Source organism: Syngnathus leptorhynchus, unplaced genomic scaffold, assembly GCF_054491065.1.
Source record: "Syngnathus leptorhynchus isolate UIUO unplaced genomic scaffold, UIUO_Slep HiC_scaffold_93, whole genome shotgun sequence".
Classification (NCBI taxonomy): Eukaryota; Metazoa; Chordata; class Actinopteri; order Syngnathiformes; family Syngnathidae; genus Syngnathus; species Syngnathus leptorhynchus.
Genome location: NW_028232060.1, coordinates 180,941 through 197,500, shown reverse-complemented (window position 1 = coordinate 197,500; position 16,560 = coordinate 180,941).

Below are 16,560 nucleotides of genomic sequence, written 5' to 3'. Positions count from 1 at the left end.
CGCGAGGCACGCACTGCGTGCGGCCAGGATGCGGAGTTGGATCGGCGCTGGTTGGGAACCCTCGGGGAACGAAGGCGGACGGCGGCCAGCCGGCGCCGACGAACCCGTCGGGGAGGGGGCTGGTGGCAGGCGCGATCGGCACTATTGCTGACTGCCGGGAGGGAAGCTGCGCCCCGGCCGAGTCAGACTCAGCCGTTGCGGCCCCCCCGAGCCCGCAGCGCGTAGCGCGGAAGCCATACGCCCCCCCGATGCGGAGCGACAGACGCCCCCGCGACCGCGGTTGGTCGGGAAGGCTTTTCGGATAGAGGTCGGACGGTGTGTGTGGACGGCTTCCCGTGGTGCCGCCGCTATCAAGCCGGAGGGTTTGAGAAACGACATTCGCGGAAGGACCGGCGCGGCCGGCGGACGCTCGCACGCGCGGCGCCCGACACTCAGCCGCTCGCTCGGCCTCCGTGGATCGTGGCTAGGTGGGATGGATGCCAAACCGGGTCGTCTCGGTCTCGCCGCAGTACGGTCGCGCCGGGGCCTGCGGGGCGGCGCGGGGAGCGCACGCTCACGCGGCGGCCGGGGCGCTAGAGTGCGACCCGCAGTGGGTAGGAACCGTCCACCCGACGTCGGACGCGCCGAGGCCGATGGAGGCCCTACCAAGGCGGGTCATGAGTGCCAGTCGGTCAGTTGGGTGAGGGGGTACTCGGAGGCCCGCCGGGAGCAGACGGGCGACCGGGGATGGGGGGCGTACGCGGGCGGGCGCCGGGAGAAGACGGCCCGTCCGGGGTCGAATCTCGGCCTGTGTTTTCGGAGCCGGCCGGGCATCACGCTCCCTCCTTGGATGGACAACATTCGTAGTTGACACTTTGTGTCATTTTATCCGAGCGGGCGGGCGCCTCGAGAGGCGGACCGTCCGGGGCGACTCTCGGCCTGTGTTTTCGGAGCCGGCCGGGCCTCAAGCTCCCTCCTTGGATGGACAACATTCGTAGTTGACACTTTGTGTCATTTTATCCGAGCGGGCGGGCGCCGCGAGGCGGACCGTCCGGGGCGACTCTCGGCCTGTGTTTTCGGAGCCGGCCGGGCATCACGCTCCCTCCTTGGATGGACAACATTCGTAGTTGACACTTTGTGTCATTTTATCCGAGCGGGCGGGCGCCTCGAGAGGCGGACCGTCCGGGGCGACTCTCGGCCTGTGTTTTCGGAGCCGGCCGGGCCTCAAGCTCCCTCCTTGGATGGACAACATTCGTAGTTGACACTTTGTGTCATTTTATCCGAGCGGGCGGGCGCCGCGAGGCGGACCGTCCGGGGCGACTCTCGGCCTGTGTTTTCGGAGCCGGCCGGGCATCACGCTCCTTCCTTGGATGGACAACATTCGCAGTTGACACTTTGTGTCATTTTATCCGAGCAGACGGGCGCCTCGAGAGGCGGACCGTCCGGGGCGACTCTCGGCCTGTGTTTTCGGAGCCGGCCGGGCATCACGCTCCCTCCTTGGATGGACAACATTCGTAGTTGACACTTTGTGTCATTTTATCCGAGCGGGCGGGCGCCTCGAGAGGCGGACCGTCCGGGGCGACTCTCGGCCTGTGTTTTCGGAGCCGGCCGGGCCTCAAGCTCCCTCCTTGGATGGACAACATTCGTAGTTGACACTTTGTGTCATTTTATCCGAGCGGGCGGGCGCCGCGAGGCGGACCGTCCGGGGCGACTCTCGGCCTGTGTTTTCGGAGCCGGCCGGGCATCACGCTCCCTCCTTGGATGGACAACATTCGTAGTTGACACTTTGTGTCATTTTATCCGAGCAGACGGGCGCCGCGAGGCGGACCGTCCGGGGCGACTCTCGGCCTGTGTTTAAGGAGCCGGCCGGGCATCACGCTCCTTCCTTGGATGGACAACATTCGCAGTTGACACTTTGTGTCATTTTGTTCGGCCTGTGTTTAAGGAGGCGGCCGTCCTCCACTCGGTCCGTGTTTAAGGAGCGACACTCGCGCTCCGGTTCGGCCTGTATTTAGGGAGGCGGCCGTCCTCCGCTTGGTCTGTGTTAAGGGCGACACTCGGTCCATGTTTGAGGAGCCTGGCCCTGACGCTCCTCTCCGGCCTGTGTTTAAGGAGGCGGCCGTCCTCCCCTTGGTCTGTGTTAAGGGCGACACTCGGTCCATGTTTGAGGAGCCTGGCCCTGACGCTCCTCTCCGGCCTGTGTTTAAGGAGGCGGCCGTCCTCCCCTTGGTCTGTGTTAAGGGCGACACTCTGTCCATGTTTGAGGAGCCTGGCCCTGACGCTCCTCTCCGGCCTGTGTTTAAGGAGGCGGCCGTCCTCCCCTTGGTCTGTGTTAAGGGCGACACTCGGTCCATGTTTGAGGAGCCTGGCCCTGACGCTCCTCTCCGGCCTGTGTTTAAGGAGGCGGCCGTCCTCCCCTTGGTCTGTGTTAAGGGCGACACTCGGTCCATGTTTGAGGAGCCTGGCCCTGACGCTCCTCTCCGGCCTGTGTTTAAGGAGGCGGCCGTCCTCCCCTTGGTCTGTGTTAAGGGCGACACTCGGTCCATGTTTGAGGAGCCTGGCCCTGACGCTCCTCTCCGGCCTGTGTTTAAGGAGGCGGCCGTCCTCCCCTTGGTCTGTGTTAAGGGCGACACTCGGTCCATGTTTGAGGAGCCTGGCCCTGACGCTCTTCTCCGGCCTGTGTTTAAGGAGGCGGCCGTCCTCCCCTTGGTCTGTGTTAAGGGCGACACTCGGTCCGTGTTTAAGGAGCGGCCCTCGCGCTCCGGTTCGGCCTGTATTTAGGGAGGCGGCCGTCCTCCGCTTGGTCTGTGTTAAGGGCGACACTCGGTCCGTGTTTAAGGAGCCGGCCCTGACGCTCCTCTTCGGCCTGTGTTTAAGGAGGCGGCCGTCCTCCACTTCCTTCCATGCACCACCACATTCGCAGTTGACACTTTGCCATTTTTTCAGAGAGGTGACACTTAGTCGTTTTTTCGAAAGTTGACACTTAGTCGTTTTTTCGAAAGTTGACACTTTGCCGTTTTTTCAGAGAGGTGACACTTAGCCGTTTTTTCGAAAGTTGACACTTAGCCGTTTTTTCGAAAGTTGACACTTAGCCGTTTTTTCGAAAGTTGACACTTAGTCACTTTTTCGCCACAGTAACACCTCCAGCGCGTGCCACGGCGCTTTTCAGGTCTTCTATCCGACCTTGTGCTGTCGAGGACGGCGTGTCCGACGCCGTGGGGAGACCAGCACCATCTCCTCCATACTCGTAAACGGGGTGCTTTGGAAAACGGGGGGAAAGTCGATGAGTACACTGACTACTGGGACCATTTCATTGTACTCTGGCGCACCTGAAGACCAAAAAAGGTACTGCACCTTAGCCCGGGTACCTCACCCCCTGGTACCTCGAGGAGAACTTAGAAAAATTTCGACAAATTTTTGGTGAGCTCCAGGGAGAGAGGCTGATTTTTCGCTTTTTGAGGCCGACCGCCGAACCGGCGCGGGGCGGACTCACAAGCCCCCCAGAGCCGTGGGCACTTAGTCGTTTTTTCAGAGAGGCGACACTTAGTCGTTTTTTCAGAGGCGACACTTAGTCGTTTTTTCGAAAGTTGACACTTAGCCGTTTTTTCGAAAGTCGACACTTAGCCGTTTTTTTGGAAAGTTGACACTTAGTCGTTTTTTCGAAAGTTGACACTTAGTCGTTTTTTCGCCACAATTGGCTCTGAGCTCCAGGGGGAGAGCCTGGTTTTGCCTTATTTCAGGCCGGCTGGGGAACCGGCGCAGGTCGGATGCACGAGCCCGGCAGAGCCGTGGGCACTTAGAAAATTTTCGCCGATTAAGCTGGGACCTCCAGGCGGAGACCGGCATTCCTCGTCCTCGGGGTTCGACCCAGGAACCGGCGCTGGGCAGACGCCGTAGCCACGCAGAGCCGTGGGCACTTAGAAAATATTCGCCAAGTTGGCTCTGAGCTCCAGGCGGAGAGGCTGGTTTTGCCTTATTTCAGGCCGGCTGGGGAACCGGCGCGGGTCGGATGCACGAGCCCGCAGAGCCGTGGGCACTTTGCCATTTTCTCAGAGTCGACACTTAGTCGTTTTTTCAGAGAGGCGACACTCTGTCGTTTTTTCGAAAGTTGACACTTTGCCGTTTTTTCAGAGATGTGACACTTAGCCGTTTTTTCAGAGATGTGACACTTAGCCGTTTTTTCAGAGATGTGACACTTTGCCGTTTTTTCAGAGATGTGACACTTTGCCGTTTTTTCGAAAGTTGACACTTAGCCGTTTTTTCGAAAGTCGACACTTAGCCGTTTTTTCGGAGATGTGACACTTTGCCGTTTTTTCGAAAGTTGACACTTAGCCGTTTTTTCGAAAGTTGACACTTAGTCGTTTTTTCAGAGATGTGACACTTAGAAACTTTTTGCCAAGTTGGCTGATAGCTCCAGGAGGAGACCGTTATTTTTCGTCATTCGAGGCCGACTGCGGAACCGGCGCTGAGCGGACGCCAAAGCTCGGCAGGGCCGTGGGCACTTAGAAACTTTTTGCCAAGTTGGCTGTGAGCTCCAGGAGGAGACCGTTATTTTTCGTCATTCGAGGCCGACTGCGGAACCGGCGCTGGGCGGACGCCAAAGCTCGGCAGGGCCGTGGGCACTTAGAAACTTTTTGCCAAGTTGGCTGTGAGCTCCAGGAGGAGACCGTTATTTTTCGTCATTCGAGGCCGACTGCGGAACCGGCGCTGAGCGGACGCCAAAGCTCGGCAGGGCCGTGGGCACTTAGAAACTTTTTGCCAAGTTGGCTGTGAGCTCCAGGAGGAGACCGTTATTTTTCGTCATTCGAGGCCGACTGCGGAACCGGCGCTGAGCGGACGCCAAAGCTCGGCAGGGCCGTGGGCACTTAGAAACTTTTTGCCAAGTTGGCTGTGAGCTCCAGGAGGAGACCGTTATTTTTCGTCATTCGAGGCCGACTGCGGAACCGGCGCTGGGCGGACGCCAAAGCTCGGCAGGGCCGTGGGCACTTAGAAACTTTTTGCCAAGTTGGCTGTGAGCTCCAGGAGGAGACCGTTATTTTTCGTCATTCGAGGCCGACTGCGGAACCGGCGCTGAGCGGACGCCAAAGCTCGGCAGGGCCGTGGGCACTTAGAAACTTTTTGCCAAGTTGGCTGTGAGCTCCAGGAGGAGACCGTTATTTTTCGTCATTCGAGGCCGACTGCGGAACCGGCGCTGAGCGGACGCCAAAGCTCGGCAGGGCCGTGGGCACTTAGAAACTTTTTGCCAAGTTGGCTGTGAGCTCCAGGAGGAGACCGTTATTTTTCGTCATTCGAGGCCGACTGCGGAACCGGCGCTGGGCGGACGCCAAAGCTCGGCAGGGCCGTGGGCACTTAGAAACTTTTTGCCAAGTTGGCTGTGAGCTCCAGGAGGAGACCGTTATTTTTCGTCATTCGAGGCCGACTGCGGAACCGGCGCTGGGCGGACGCCAAAGCTCGGCAGGGCCGTGGGCACTTAGAAACTTTTTGCCAAGTTGGCTGTGAGCTCCAGGAGGAGACCGTTATTTTTCGTCATTCGAGGCCGACTGCGGAACCGGCGCTGGGCGGACGCCAAAGCTCGGCAGGGCCGTGGGCACTTAGAAACTTTTTGCCAAGTTGGCTGTGAGCTCCAGGAGGAGACCGTTATTTTTCGTCATTCGAGGCCGACTGCGGAACCGGCGCTGGGCGGACGCCAAAGCTCGGCAGGGCCGTGGGCACTTAGAAACTTTTTGCCAAGTTGGCTGTGAGCTCCAGGAGGAGACCGTTATTTTTCGTCATTCTAGGCCGGCTGCAGAACCGGCGCGGGTCGGATGCACGAGCCCGCAGAGCCGTGGGCACTTTGCCACTTTTTCGCCACAATTGGCTCTGAGCTCCAGGAGGAGACCGTTATTTTTCGTCATTCTAGGCCGGTTGCAGAACCGGCGCGGCTCGGATGCACGAGCCCGCAGAGCCGTGGGCACTTAGAAAATTTTCAGAGAGGCGACACTTTGCCATTTTTTCAGAGAGGTGACACTTAGTCGTTTTTTCGAAAGTTGACACTTAGCCGTTTTTTCGAAAGTTGACACTTAGCCGTTTTTTCGAAAGTTGACACTTAGTCGTTTTTTCGCCAAAGTGCCCACCTCCAGCGCGTGCCACGGCGCTTTCCAGGTCTTCTATCCGACCTTGTGCTGTCGAGGACGGCGTGTCCGACGCCGTGGGGAGACCAGCACCATCTCCTCCATACTCGTAAACGAGGTGCTTTGGAAAACGGGGGGAAAGTCGATGAGTACACTGACTACTGGGACCATTTCATTGTACTCTGGCGCACCTGAAGACCAAAAAAGGTACTGCACCTTAGCCCGGGTACCTCACCCCCTGGTACCTCGAGGAGAACTTAGAAAAATTTCGACAAATTTTTGGTGAGCTCCAGGGAGAGAGGCTGATTTTTCGCTTTTTGAGGCCGACCGCCGAACCGACGCGGGGCGGACTCACAAGCCCCGCAGAGCCGTGGGCACTTAGTCGTTTTTTCAGAGAGGCGACACTTAGTCGTTTTTTCGAAAGGCGACACTTAGCCGTTTTTTCGAAAGTCGACACTTAGCCGTTTTTTCGAAAGTTGACACTTAGTCGTTTTTTTGAAAGTTGACACTTAGTCGTTTTTTCGCTGATTTTGCTGGGACCTCCAGGCGAGGACCGGCGTTTTTCGTCTTCCGGGTTCGACCCGGGAACCAGCGCCGAGCGGACACATTCGCTCGCAAGTGCCGTTGGCACTTAGAAGATTTTTCGTTTGTCATGAGCTCCGGGAGGAGAGCGGCGTTTTTCGTCTTCCGGGTTCGACCCGGGAACCAGCGCCGAGCGGACACATTCGCTCGCAAGTGCCGTTGGCACTTAGAAAATTTTTCGTTTGTCATGAGCTCCGGGCGGAGAGCGGCGTTTTTCGTCTTCCGGGTTCGACCCGGGAACCAGCGCCGAGCGGACACATTCGCTCGCAAGTGCCGTTGGCACTTAGAAAATGTTTCGTTTGTCATGAGCTCCGGGCGGAGACCGGCGTTTTTCGTCTTCCGGGTTCGACCCGGGAACCAGCGCCGAGCGGACACATTCGCTCGCAAGTGCCGTTGGCACTTAGAAAATTTTTCGTTTGTCATGAGCTCCGGGCGGAGACCGGCGTTTTTCGTCTTCCGGGTTCGACCCGGGAACCAGCGCCGAGCGGACACATTCGCTCGCAAGTGCCGTTGGCACTTAGAAAATTTTTCGTTTGTCATGAGCTCCGGGCGAGGACCGGCGTTTTTCGTCTTCCGGGTTCGACCCGGGAACCAGCGCCGAGCGGACACATTCGCTCGCTAGTGCCGTTGGCACTTAGAAAATTTTTCGTTTGTCATGAGCTCCGGGCGGAGACCGGCGTTTTTCGTCTTCCGGGTCCGACCCGGGAACCAGCGCCGAGCGGACACATTCGCTCGCTAGTGCCGTTGGCACTTAGAAAATTTTTCGTTTGTCATGAGCTCCGGGCGGAGACCGGCGTTTTTCGTCTTCCGGGTTCGACCCGGGAACCAGCGCCGAGCGGACACATTCGCTCGCTAGTGCCGTTGGCACTTAGAAAATTTTTCGTTTGTCATGAGCTCCGGGCGAGGACCGGCGTTTTTCGTCTTCCGGGTTCGACCCGGGAACCAGCGCCGAGCGGACACATTCGCTCGCTAGTGCCGTTGGCACTTAGAAAATTTTTCGTTTGTCATGAGCTCCGGGCGAGGACCGGCGTTTTTCGTCTTCCGGGTTCGACCCGGGAACCAGCGCCGAGCGGACACATTCGCTCGCTAGTGCCGTTGGCACTTAGAAAATTTTTCGTTTGTCATGAGCTCCGGGCGGAGACCGGCATTTTTCGTCATTCGAGGCCGACGGGGGAACCAGCCGGAGCGGACACGTTTGCTCGGAAGAGCCGTTGGCACTTAGAAAAAATTCCGTGTCTCGTGAGCTCCAGGGGGGACAGGCTGGTTTTATTCATCCGTAGCCGACATGGGAACCAGCGCGGAGCGGATTGGTGTTGCGCTGCCATATACCTCATCTCTCTCAGGAGTCCCCCCCTTATACGTGCCGATGGTGTTTTGGAAAACGGGGGGTAACTGGATGAGTACACTGACTAGGGGGACCAGTACACTAGCGAGTGGGACCAGTACACTGACTAGTGGGACCAACACACTATGAGCGCCTGGTACCTAAAATGGAAGTATAGAGGCCGAATTTCGGGCAAGATCACGCCGGGTTAGGCTTCCAGGACCTCGGCTAAGCAATTTTAACGGGTCGCCCGGTTCTTTTTTGATCCAGCCCGGTTCTTTTTTTATCCAGCCCGGTTCTTTTTACACTTCCAGCTGGAGCTCGGGAGCGGCTTTTTGCACAAGATCACGCCGTGTTAGGCTTCCAGGACCTCGGCTAAGCAATTTTAACGGGTCGCCCGGTTCTTTTTTGATCCAGCCCGGTTCTTTTTTTTATCCAGCCCGGTTCTTTTCACACTTCCAGCTGGAGCTCGGCAGCGGCTATTTGCACAAGATCACGCCGGGTTAGGCTTCCAGGACCTCGGCTAAGCAATTTTAACGGGCCGCCCGGTTCTTTTTTTTTATCCAGCCCGGTTCTTTTTACACTTCCAGCTGGAGCTCGGGAGCGGCTTTTTGCACAAGATCACGCCGTGTTAGGCTTCCAGGACCTCGGCTAAGCAATTTTAACGGGTCGCCCGGTTCTTTTTTGATCCAGCCCGGTTCTTTTTTTTATCCAGCCCGGTTCTTTTTACACTTCCAGCTGGAGCTCGGGAGCGGCTTTTTGCACAAGATCACGCCGTGTTAGGCTTCCAGGACCTCGGCTAAGCAATTTTAACGGGTCGCCCGGTTCTTTTTTTGATCCAGCCCGGTTCTTTTTTTATCCAGCCCGGTTCTTTTTACACTTCCAGCTGAAGCTCGGGAGCGGCTTTTTGCACAAGAACACGCCGTGTTAGGCTTCCAGGACCTCGGCTAAGCAATTTTAACGGGTCGCCCGGTTCTTTTTTGATCCAGCCCGGTTCTTTTTTTTATCCAGCCCGGTTCTTTTTACACTTCCAGCTGGAGCTTGGGAGCGGCTTTTTGCACAAGATCACGCCGGGTTAGGCTTCCAGGACCTCGGCTAAGCAATTTTAACGGGTCGCCCGGTTCTTTTTTGATCCAGCCCGGTTCTTTTTTTTATCCAGCCTGGTTCTTTTTACACTTCCAGCTGGAGCTCGGGAGCGGCTATTTGCACAAGATCACGCCGTGTTAGGCTTCCAGGACCTCGGCTAAGCAATTTTAACGGGTCGCCCGGTTCTTTTTTGATCCAGCCCGGTTCTTTTTTTTATCCAGCCCGGTTCTTTTTACACTTCCAGCTGGAGCTCGGGAGCGGCTTTTTGCACAAGATCACGCCGGGTTAGGCTTCCAGGACCTCGGCTAAGCAATTTTAACGGGTCCCCCGGTTCTTTTTTGATCCAGCCCGGTTTTTTTTTTATCCAGCCCGGTTCTTTTTACACTTCCAGCTGGAGCTCGGGAGCGGCTTTTTGCACAAGATCACGCCGTGTTAGGCTTCCAGGACCTCGGCTAAGCAATTTTAACGGGTCGCCCGGTTCTTTTTTTTATCCAGCCCGGTTCTTTTTTTATCCAGCCCGGTTCTTTTTACACTTCCAGCTGAAGCTCGGGAGCGGCTTTTTGCACAAGAACACGCCGTGTTAGGCTTCCAGGACCTCGGCTAAGCAATTTTAACGGGTCGCCCGGTTCTTTTTTGATCCAGCCCGGTTCTTTTTTTTATCCAGCCCGGTTCTTTTTACACTTCCAGCTGGAGCTTGGGAGCGGCTTTTTGCACAAGATCACGCCGGGTTAGGCTTCCAGGACCTCGGCTAAGCAATTTTAACGGGTCGCCCGGTTCTTTTTTGATCCAGCCCGGTTCTTTTTTTTATCCAGCCTGGTTCTTTTTACACTTCCAGCTGGAGCTCGGGAGCGGCTATTTGCACAAGATCACGCCGTGTTAGGCTTCCAGGACCTCGGCTAAGCAATTTTAACGGGTCGCCCGGTTCTTTTTTGATCCAGCCCGGTTCTTTTTTTTATCCAGCCCGGTTCTTTTTACACTTCCAGCTGGAGCTCGGGAGCGGCTTTTTGCACAAGATCACGCCGGGTTAGGCTTCCAGGACCTCGGCTAAGCAATTTTAACGGGTCCCCCGGTTCTTTTTTGATCCAGCCCGGTTCTTTTTTTATCCAGCCCGGTTCTTTTTACACTTCCAGCTGGAGCTCGGGAGCGGCTTTTTGCACAAGATCACGCCGTGTTAGGCTTCCAGGACCTCGGCTAAGCAATTTTAACGGGTCGCCCGGTTCTTTTTTGATCCAGCCCGGTTCTTTTTTTTATCCAGCCCGGTTCTTTTTACACTTCCAGCTGGAGCTCGGGAGCGGCTTTTTGCACAAGATCACGCCGGGTTAGGCTTCCAGGACCTCGGCTAAGCAATTTTAACGGGTCGCCCGGTTCTTTTTTGATCCAGCCCGGTTCTTTTTTTATCCAGCCCGGTTCTTTTTACACTTCCAGCTGGAGCTCGGGAGCGGCTTTTTGCACAAGATCACGCCGTGTTAGGCTTCCAGGACCTCGGCTCAGCAATTTTAACGGGTCGCCCGGTTCTTTTTTGATCCAGCCCGGTTCTTTTTTTATCCAGCCCGGTTCTTTTTACACTTCCAGCTGGAGCTCGGGAGCGGCTTTTTGCACAAGATCACGCCGTGTTAGGCTTCCAGGACCTCGGCTAAGCAATTTTAACGGGTCGCCCGGTTCTTTTTTTGATCCAGCCCGGTTCTTTTTTTTTATCCAGCCTGGTTCTTTTTACACTTCCAGCTGGAGCTCGGGAGCGGCTTTTTGCACAAGATCACGCCGTGTTAGGCTTCCAGGACCTCGGCTAAGCAATTTTAACGGGTCGCCCGGTTCTTTTTTGATCCAGCCCGGTTCTTTTTCCACTTCCAGCTGGAGCTCAGCAGCGGCTTTTCGCACAAGATCACGCCGGGTTAGGCTTCCAGGACCTCGGCTAAGCACTTCTAACGGGTCGCCCGGTTCTTTTTTTGAACCAGCCCGGTTCTTTTTACACTTCCAGCTGGAGCTCAGCAGCGGCTTTTTGCACAAGATCACGCCGGGTTAGGGTTCCAGGACCTCGGCTAAGCAATTTTAACGGGCCGCCCGGTTCTTTTTTTGATCCAGCCCGGTTCTTTTTACACTTCCAGCTGGAGCTCAGCAGCGGCTTTTTGCACAAGATCACGCCGGGTTAGGCTTCCAGGACCTCGGCTAAGCACTTGTAACGGGCCCTGGTCGGTGGACCAGCCAGCGCATTTCAAAACTTGGCATTAATTTCGACCTAAGAGACGAAGTCTGATTTTTTTCTACCACTTGGGCGGCCTTTTTGCACCCAGAACACCCGCACCGGCACCATAAATTCGAAGGGTGCCGAGTGCGTCGGCGCAGATTCTGCGACGGAGTGACACTTCCCTCTTGTGGACATTCGGCGGTAGGTGAAATGCGCACTCGGTCTTCTCTTTTCTTTTCCTTCCAGTGAAACTTTGGCAACATTCTGCGAGCTGCTGGCTTCCAGAACCTCGGCCAAGCAGGTGGAGGATTTTTTTCCACTTCCAGCTGGAGGTGAGGAGGGACTTTTTGGGCAAGATCACGCCGACTTAGCAAGCAAGGTGGAAGTGCCAGCATGCTCCGTGGCTGGAAGTGTGGATGTGCCAGCACCCTCCCTGCCTATGGAAGTGTGGAGCTCCAGCACCCTCCCTGCCTATGGAAGTGTGGAGCTCCAGCACCCTCCCTGCCTATGGAAGTGTGGAGCTCCAGCACCCTCCCTGCCTATGGAAGTGTGGAGCTCCAGCACCCTCCCTGCCTATGGAAGTGTGGAGCTCCAGCACCCTCCGTGCCTATGGAAGAGCCACCTCCGCGGGCATGCTGCTCAACCACGCCGGCCCAGAGTTCCAGCCGCTCGGCTACACTCTCTCACAAGCCCCGCCTGGAGCTCCCCAGCCCGCCCCTGGTACCTCAACTACCGAGGCCAGCCGCTCGACCAGGCCGGCCCAGAGTTCCAGCCGCTCGGCTTCACTCTCTCACAAGCCCCGCCTGGAGCTCCCCAGCCCGCCCCTGGTACCTCAACTACCGAGGCCAGCCGCTCGACCACGCCGGCGCAGAGTTCCAGCCGCTCGGATAAGCTCTGCCACTCTCCCGCTAAGCAGCCACCGGTAACGGGGAAATGTCGCCGCCTTGTGGACACGCCCTTGTAAATGAATGGGCTTTCGCACTTAGTGCAATTTTCGCCAGCTCCGTGGCTGCAAGTATGGAGCTATGGAGCCACCAGCCAGGCTGGAGCTCTGGAGCTATGGAAGTTTGGAGCTCTGGAGCTATGGAAGTATGGAGCTATGGAGCTATGGAAGTATGGAGCTATGGAGCTATGGAGCTCTGGAAGTATGGAGCTATGGTGCTATGGAGCTATGGAGCTATGGAGCTATGGAGCTCTGGAAGTATGGAGCTCTGGTGCTATGGAGCTATGGAGCTCTGGTGCTATGGAGCTATGGAGCTCTGGTGCTATGGAGCTCTGGTGCTATGGAGCTCTGGTGCTATGGAGCTATGGAGCTCTGGTGCTATGGAGCTATGGAGCTCTGGAGGTATGGAGCTCTGGAGGTATGGAGCTCTGGAGGTATGGAGCTCTGGAGGTATGGAGCTATGGAGCCCTGGAGCTCTGGAGCTATGGAAGTATGGAGCCATGGAGCTCTGGAGCTATGGAAGTATGGAGCTATGGAGCTATGGAGCTCTGGAGCTATGGAGCTCTGGAGCTATGGAGCTCTGGTGCTATGGAGCTATGGAGCTCTGGTGCTATGGAGCTATGGAGCTCTGGTGCTATGGAGCTATGGAGCTCTGGTGCTATGGAGCTATGGAGCTCTGGTGCTATGGAGCTATGGAGCTCTGGAGGTATGGAGCTATGGAGGTATGGAGCTCTGGTGCTATGGAGCTATGGAGCTCTGGTGCTATGGAGCTATGGAGCTCTGGTGCTATGGAGCTATGGAGCTCTGGTGCTATGGAGCTATGGAGCTCTGGTGCTATGGAGCTATGGAGCTCTGGTGCTATGGAGCTATGGAGCTCTGGTGCTATGGAGCTATGGAGCTCTGGTGCTATGGAGCTATGGAGCTCTGGTGCTATGGAGCTATGGAGCTCTGGAGGTATGGAGCTATGGAGGTATGGAGCCACCAGCCAGCACCCTCCGTGGCTGGATCAATGGAAGTGTTTAGGTACCAGGCAGCCAAAGTGCCGAGGCCTCACGCTCGACCACACCGGCGCAGAGTTCCAGCCGCTCGGATGAGCTCTGTCACTCTCCCGCCGCGCAGCCACCGGTAACGGGGAAATGTCGCCGCCTTGTGGACACGCCGTTGTAAATGAATGGGCTTTCGCACTTAGTGCAATTTTCGCCAACTCTCTGACTGGAGCTATGGAAGTATGGAGCTATGGAGCCACCAGCCACCCAGGCTGGAGCTATGGAGCTCTGGAGCTATGGAGCTCTGGTGCTATGGAAGTATGGAGCTCTGGTGCTATGGAGCTCTGGTGCTATGGAGCTATGGAGCTCTGGTGCTATGGAGCGATGGAGCTCTGGAGGTATGGAGCTCTGGAGGTATGGAGCTCTGGAGGTATGGAGCTATGGAGCTATGGAGCTCTGGAGGTATGGAGCTATGGTGCTATGGAGCTCTGAAGCCATGGAGCTCTGGTGCTATGGAGCTCTGGAGCTCTGGAGGTATGGAGCTCTGGAGGTATGGAGCTATGGAGCCCTGGAGCCCTGGAGCTATGGAGCCCTGGAGCTATGGAGCCCTGGAGCCCTGGAGCTATGGAGCCCTGGAGCTATGGAGCTATGGAGCCCTGGAGCTATGGAGCTATGGAGCTCTGGTGCTATGGAGCTATGGAGCTCTGGTGCTATGGAGCTATGGAGCTCTGGTGCTATGGAGCTATGGAGCTCTGGTGCTATGGAGCTATGGAGCTCTGGTGCTATGGAGCTATGGAGCTCTGGTGCTATGGAGCTCTGGTGCTATGGAGCTATGGAGCTCTGGTGCTATGGAGCTATGGAGCTCTGGTGCTATGGAGCTCTGGTGCTATGGAGCTATGGAGCTCTGGTGCTATGGAGCTATGGAGCTCTGGTGCTATGGAGCTATGGAGCTCTGGTGCTATGGAGCTCTGGTGCTATGGAGCTATGGAGCTCTGGTGCTATGGAGCTCTGGAGCTCTGGAGGTATGGAGCTATGGAGGTATGGAGCCACCAGCCAGCACCCTCCGTGGCTGGATCAATGGAAGTGTTTTAGGTACCAGGCAGCCAAAGGGCCCAGGCCTCACGCTCGACCACGCCGGCGCAGAGTTCCAGCCGCTCGGATAAGCTCTGTCACTCACCCGCCGCGCAGCCACCGGTAACGGGGAAATGTCGCCGCCTGGCGGACACGCCCTTGTAAATGAATGGGCTTTCGCACTTAGTGCAATTTTCGCCAACTCTCTGACTGGAGCTATGGAAGTATGGAGCTATGGAGCCACCAGCCACCCAGGCTGGAGCTATGGAGCTCTGGTGCTATGGAGCTCTGGTGCTATGGAGCTATGGAGCTCTGGTGCTATGGAGCTATGGAGCTCTGGTGCTATGGAGCTATGGAGCTCTGGTGCTATGGAGCTCTGGTGCTATGGAGCTATGTAGCTCTGGTGCTATGGAGCTATGGAGCTCTGGTGCTATGGAGCTATGGAGCTCTGGTGCTATGGAGCTATGGAGCTCTGGTGCTATGGAGCTCTGGTGCTATGGAGCTATGGAGCTCTGGTGCTATGGAGCTATGGAGCTCTGGTGCTATGGAGCTATGGAGCTCTGGTGCTATGGAGCTATGGAGCTCTGGTGCTATGGAGCTATGGAGTTCTGGTGCTATGGAGCTCTGGAGCTCTGGAGGTATGGAGCTATGGAGGTATGGAGCCACCAGCCAGCACCCTCCGAGGCTGGATCAATGGAAGTGTTTTAGGTACCAGGCAGCCAAAGGGCCGAGGCCTCACGCTCGACCACGCCGGCGCAGAGTTCCAGCCGCTCGGATAAGCTCTGTCACTCACCCGCCGCGCAGCCACCGGTAACGGGGAAATGTCGCCGCCTTGTGGACACGCCGTTGTAAATGAATGGGCTTTCGCACTTAGTGCAATTTTCGCCAACTCTCTGACTGGAGCTATGGAAGTATGGAGCTATGGAGCCACCAGCCACCCAGGCTGGAGCTATGGAGCTCTGGAGGTATGGAGCTCTGGTGCTATGGAAGTATGGAGCTATGGAGCTATGGAAGTATGGCGCTATGGAGCTATGGAGCTCTGGAAGTATGGAGCTATGGAGCTCTGGAGGTATGGAGCTATGGAGCCCTGGAGCCCTGGAGCTATGGAGCCCTGGAGCTATGGAGCTATGGAGCCCTGGAGCTATGGAGCCCTGGAGCTATGGAGCTATGGAGCTCTGGTGCTATGGAGCTATGGAGCTCTGGTGCTATGGAGCTATGGAGCTCTGGTGCTATGGAGCTATGGAGCTCTGGTGCTATGGAGCTATGGAGCTCTGGTGCTATGGAGCTATGGAGCTCTGGTGCTATGGAGCTATGGAGCTCTGGTGCTATGGAGCTATGGAGCTCTGGTGCTATGGAGCTATGGAGCTCTGGTGCTATGGAGCTATGGAGCTGGTGCTATGGAGCTATGGAGCTCTGGTGCTATGGAGCTATGGAGCTCTGGTGCTATGGAGCTCTGGTGCTATGGAGCTATGGAGCTCTGGTGCTATGGAGCTATGGAGCTCTGGTGCTATGGAGCTATGGAGCTCTGGTATTATGGAGCTCTGGTGCTATGGAGCTATGGAGCTCTGGTGCTATGGAGCTCTGGAGCTCTGGAGGTATGGAGCTATGGAGGTATGGAGCCACCAGCCAGCACCCTCCGTGGCTGGATCAATGGAAGTGTTTTAGGTACCAGGCAGCCAAAGGGCCGAGGCCTCACGCTCGACCACGCCGGCGCAGAGTTCCAGCCGCTCGGATAAGCTCTGTCACTCACCCGCCGCGCAGCCACCGGTAACGGGGAAATGTCGCCGCCTGGCGGACACGCCCTTGTAAATGAATGGGCTTTCGCACTTAGTGCAATTTTCGCCAACTCTCTGACTGGAGCTATGGAAGTATGGAGCTATGGAGCCACCAGCCACCCAGGCTGGAGCTATGGAGCTCTGGTGCTATGGAGCTCTGGTGCTATGGAGCTATGGAGCTCTGGTGCTATGGAGCTATGGAGCTCTGGTGCTATGGAGCTATGGAGCTCTGGTGCTATGGAGCTCTGGTGCTATGGAGCTATGGAGCTCTGGTGCTATGGAGCTCTGGAGCTCTGGAGGTATGGAGCTATGGAGGTATGGAGCCACCAGCCAGCACCCTCCGTGGCTGGATCAATGGAAGTGTTTTAGGTACCAGGCAGCCAAAGGGCCGAGGCCTCACGCTCGACCACGCCGGCGCAGAGTTCCAGCCGCTCGGATAAGCTCTGTCACTCACCCGCCGCGCAGCCACCGGTAACGGGGAAATGTCGCCGCCTGGCGGACACGCCGTTGTAAATGAATGGG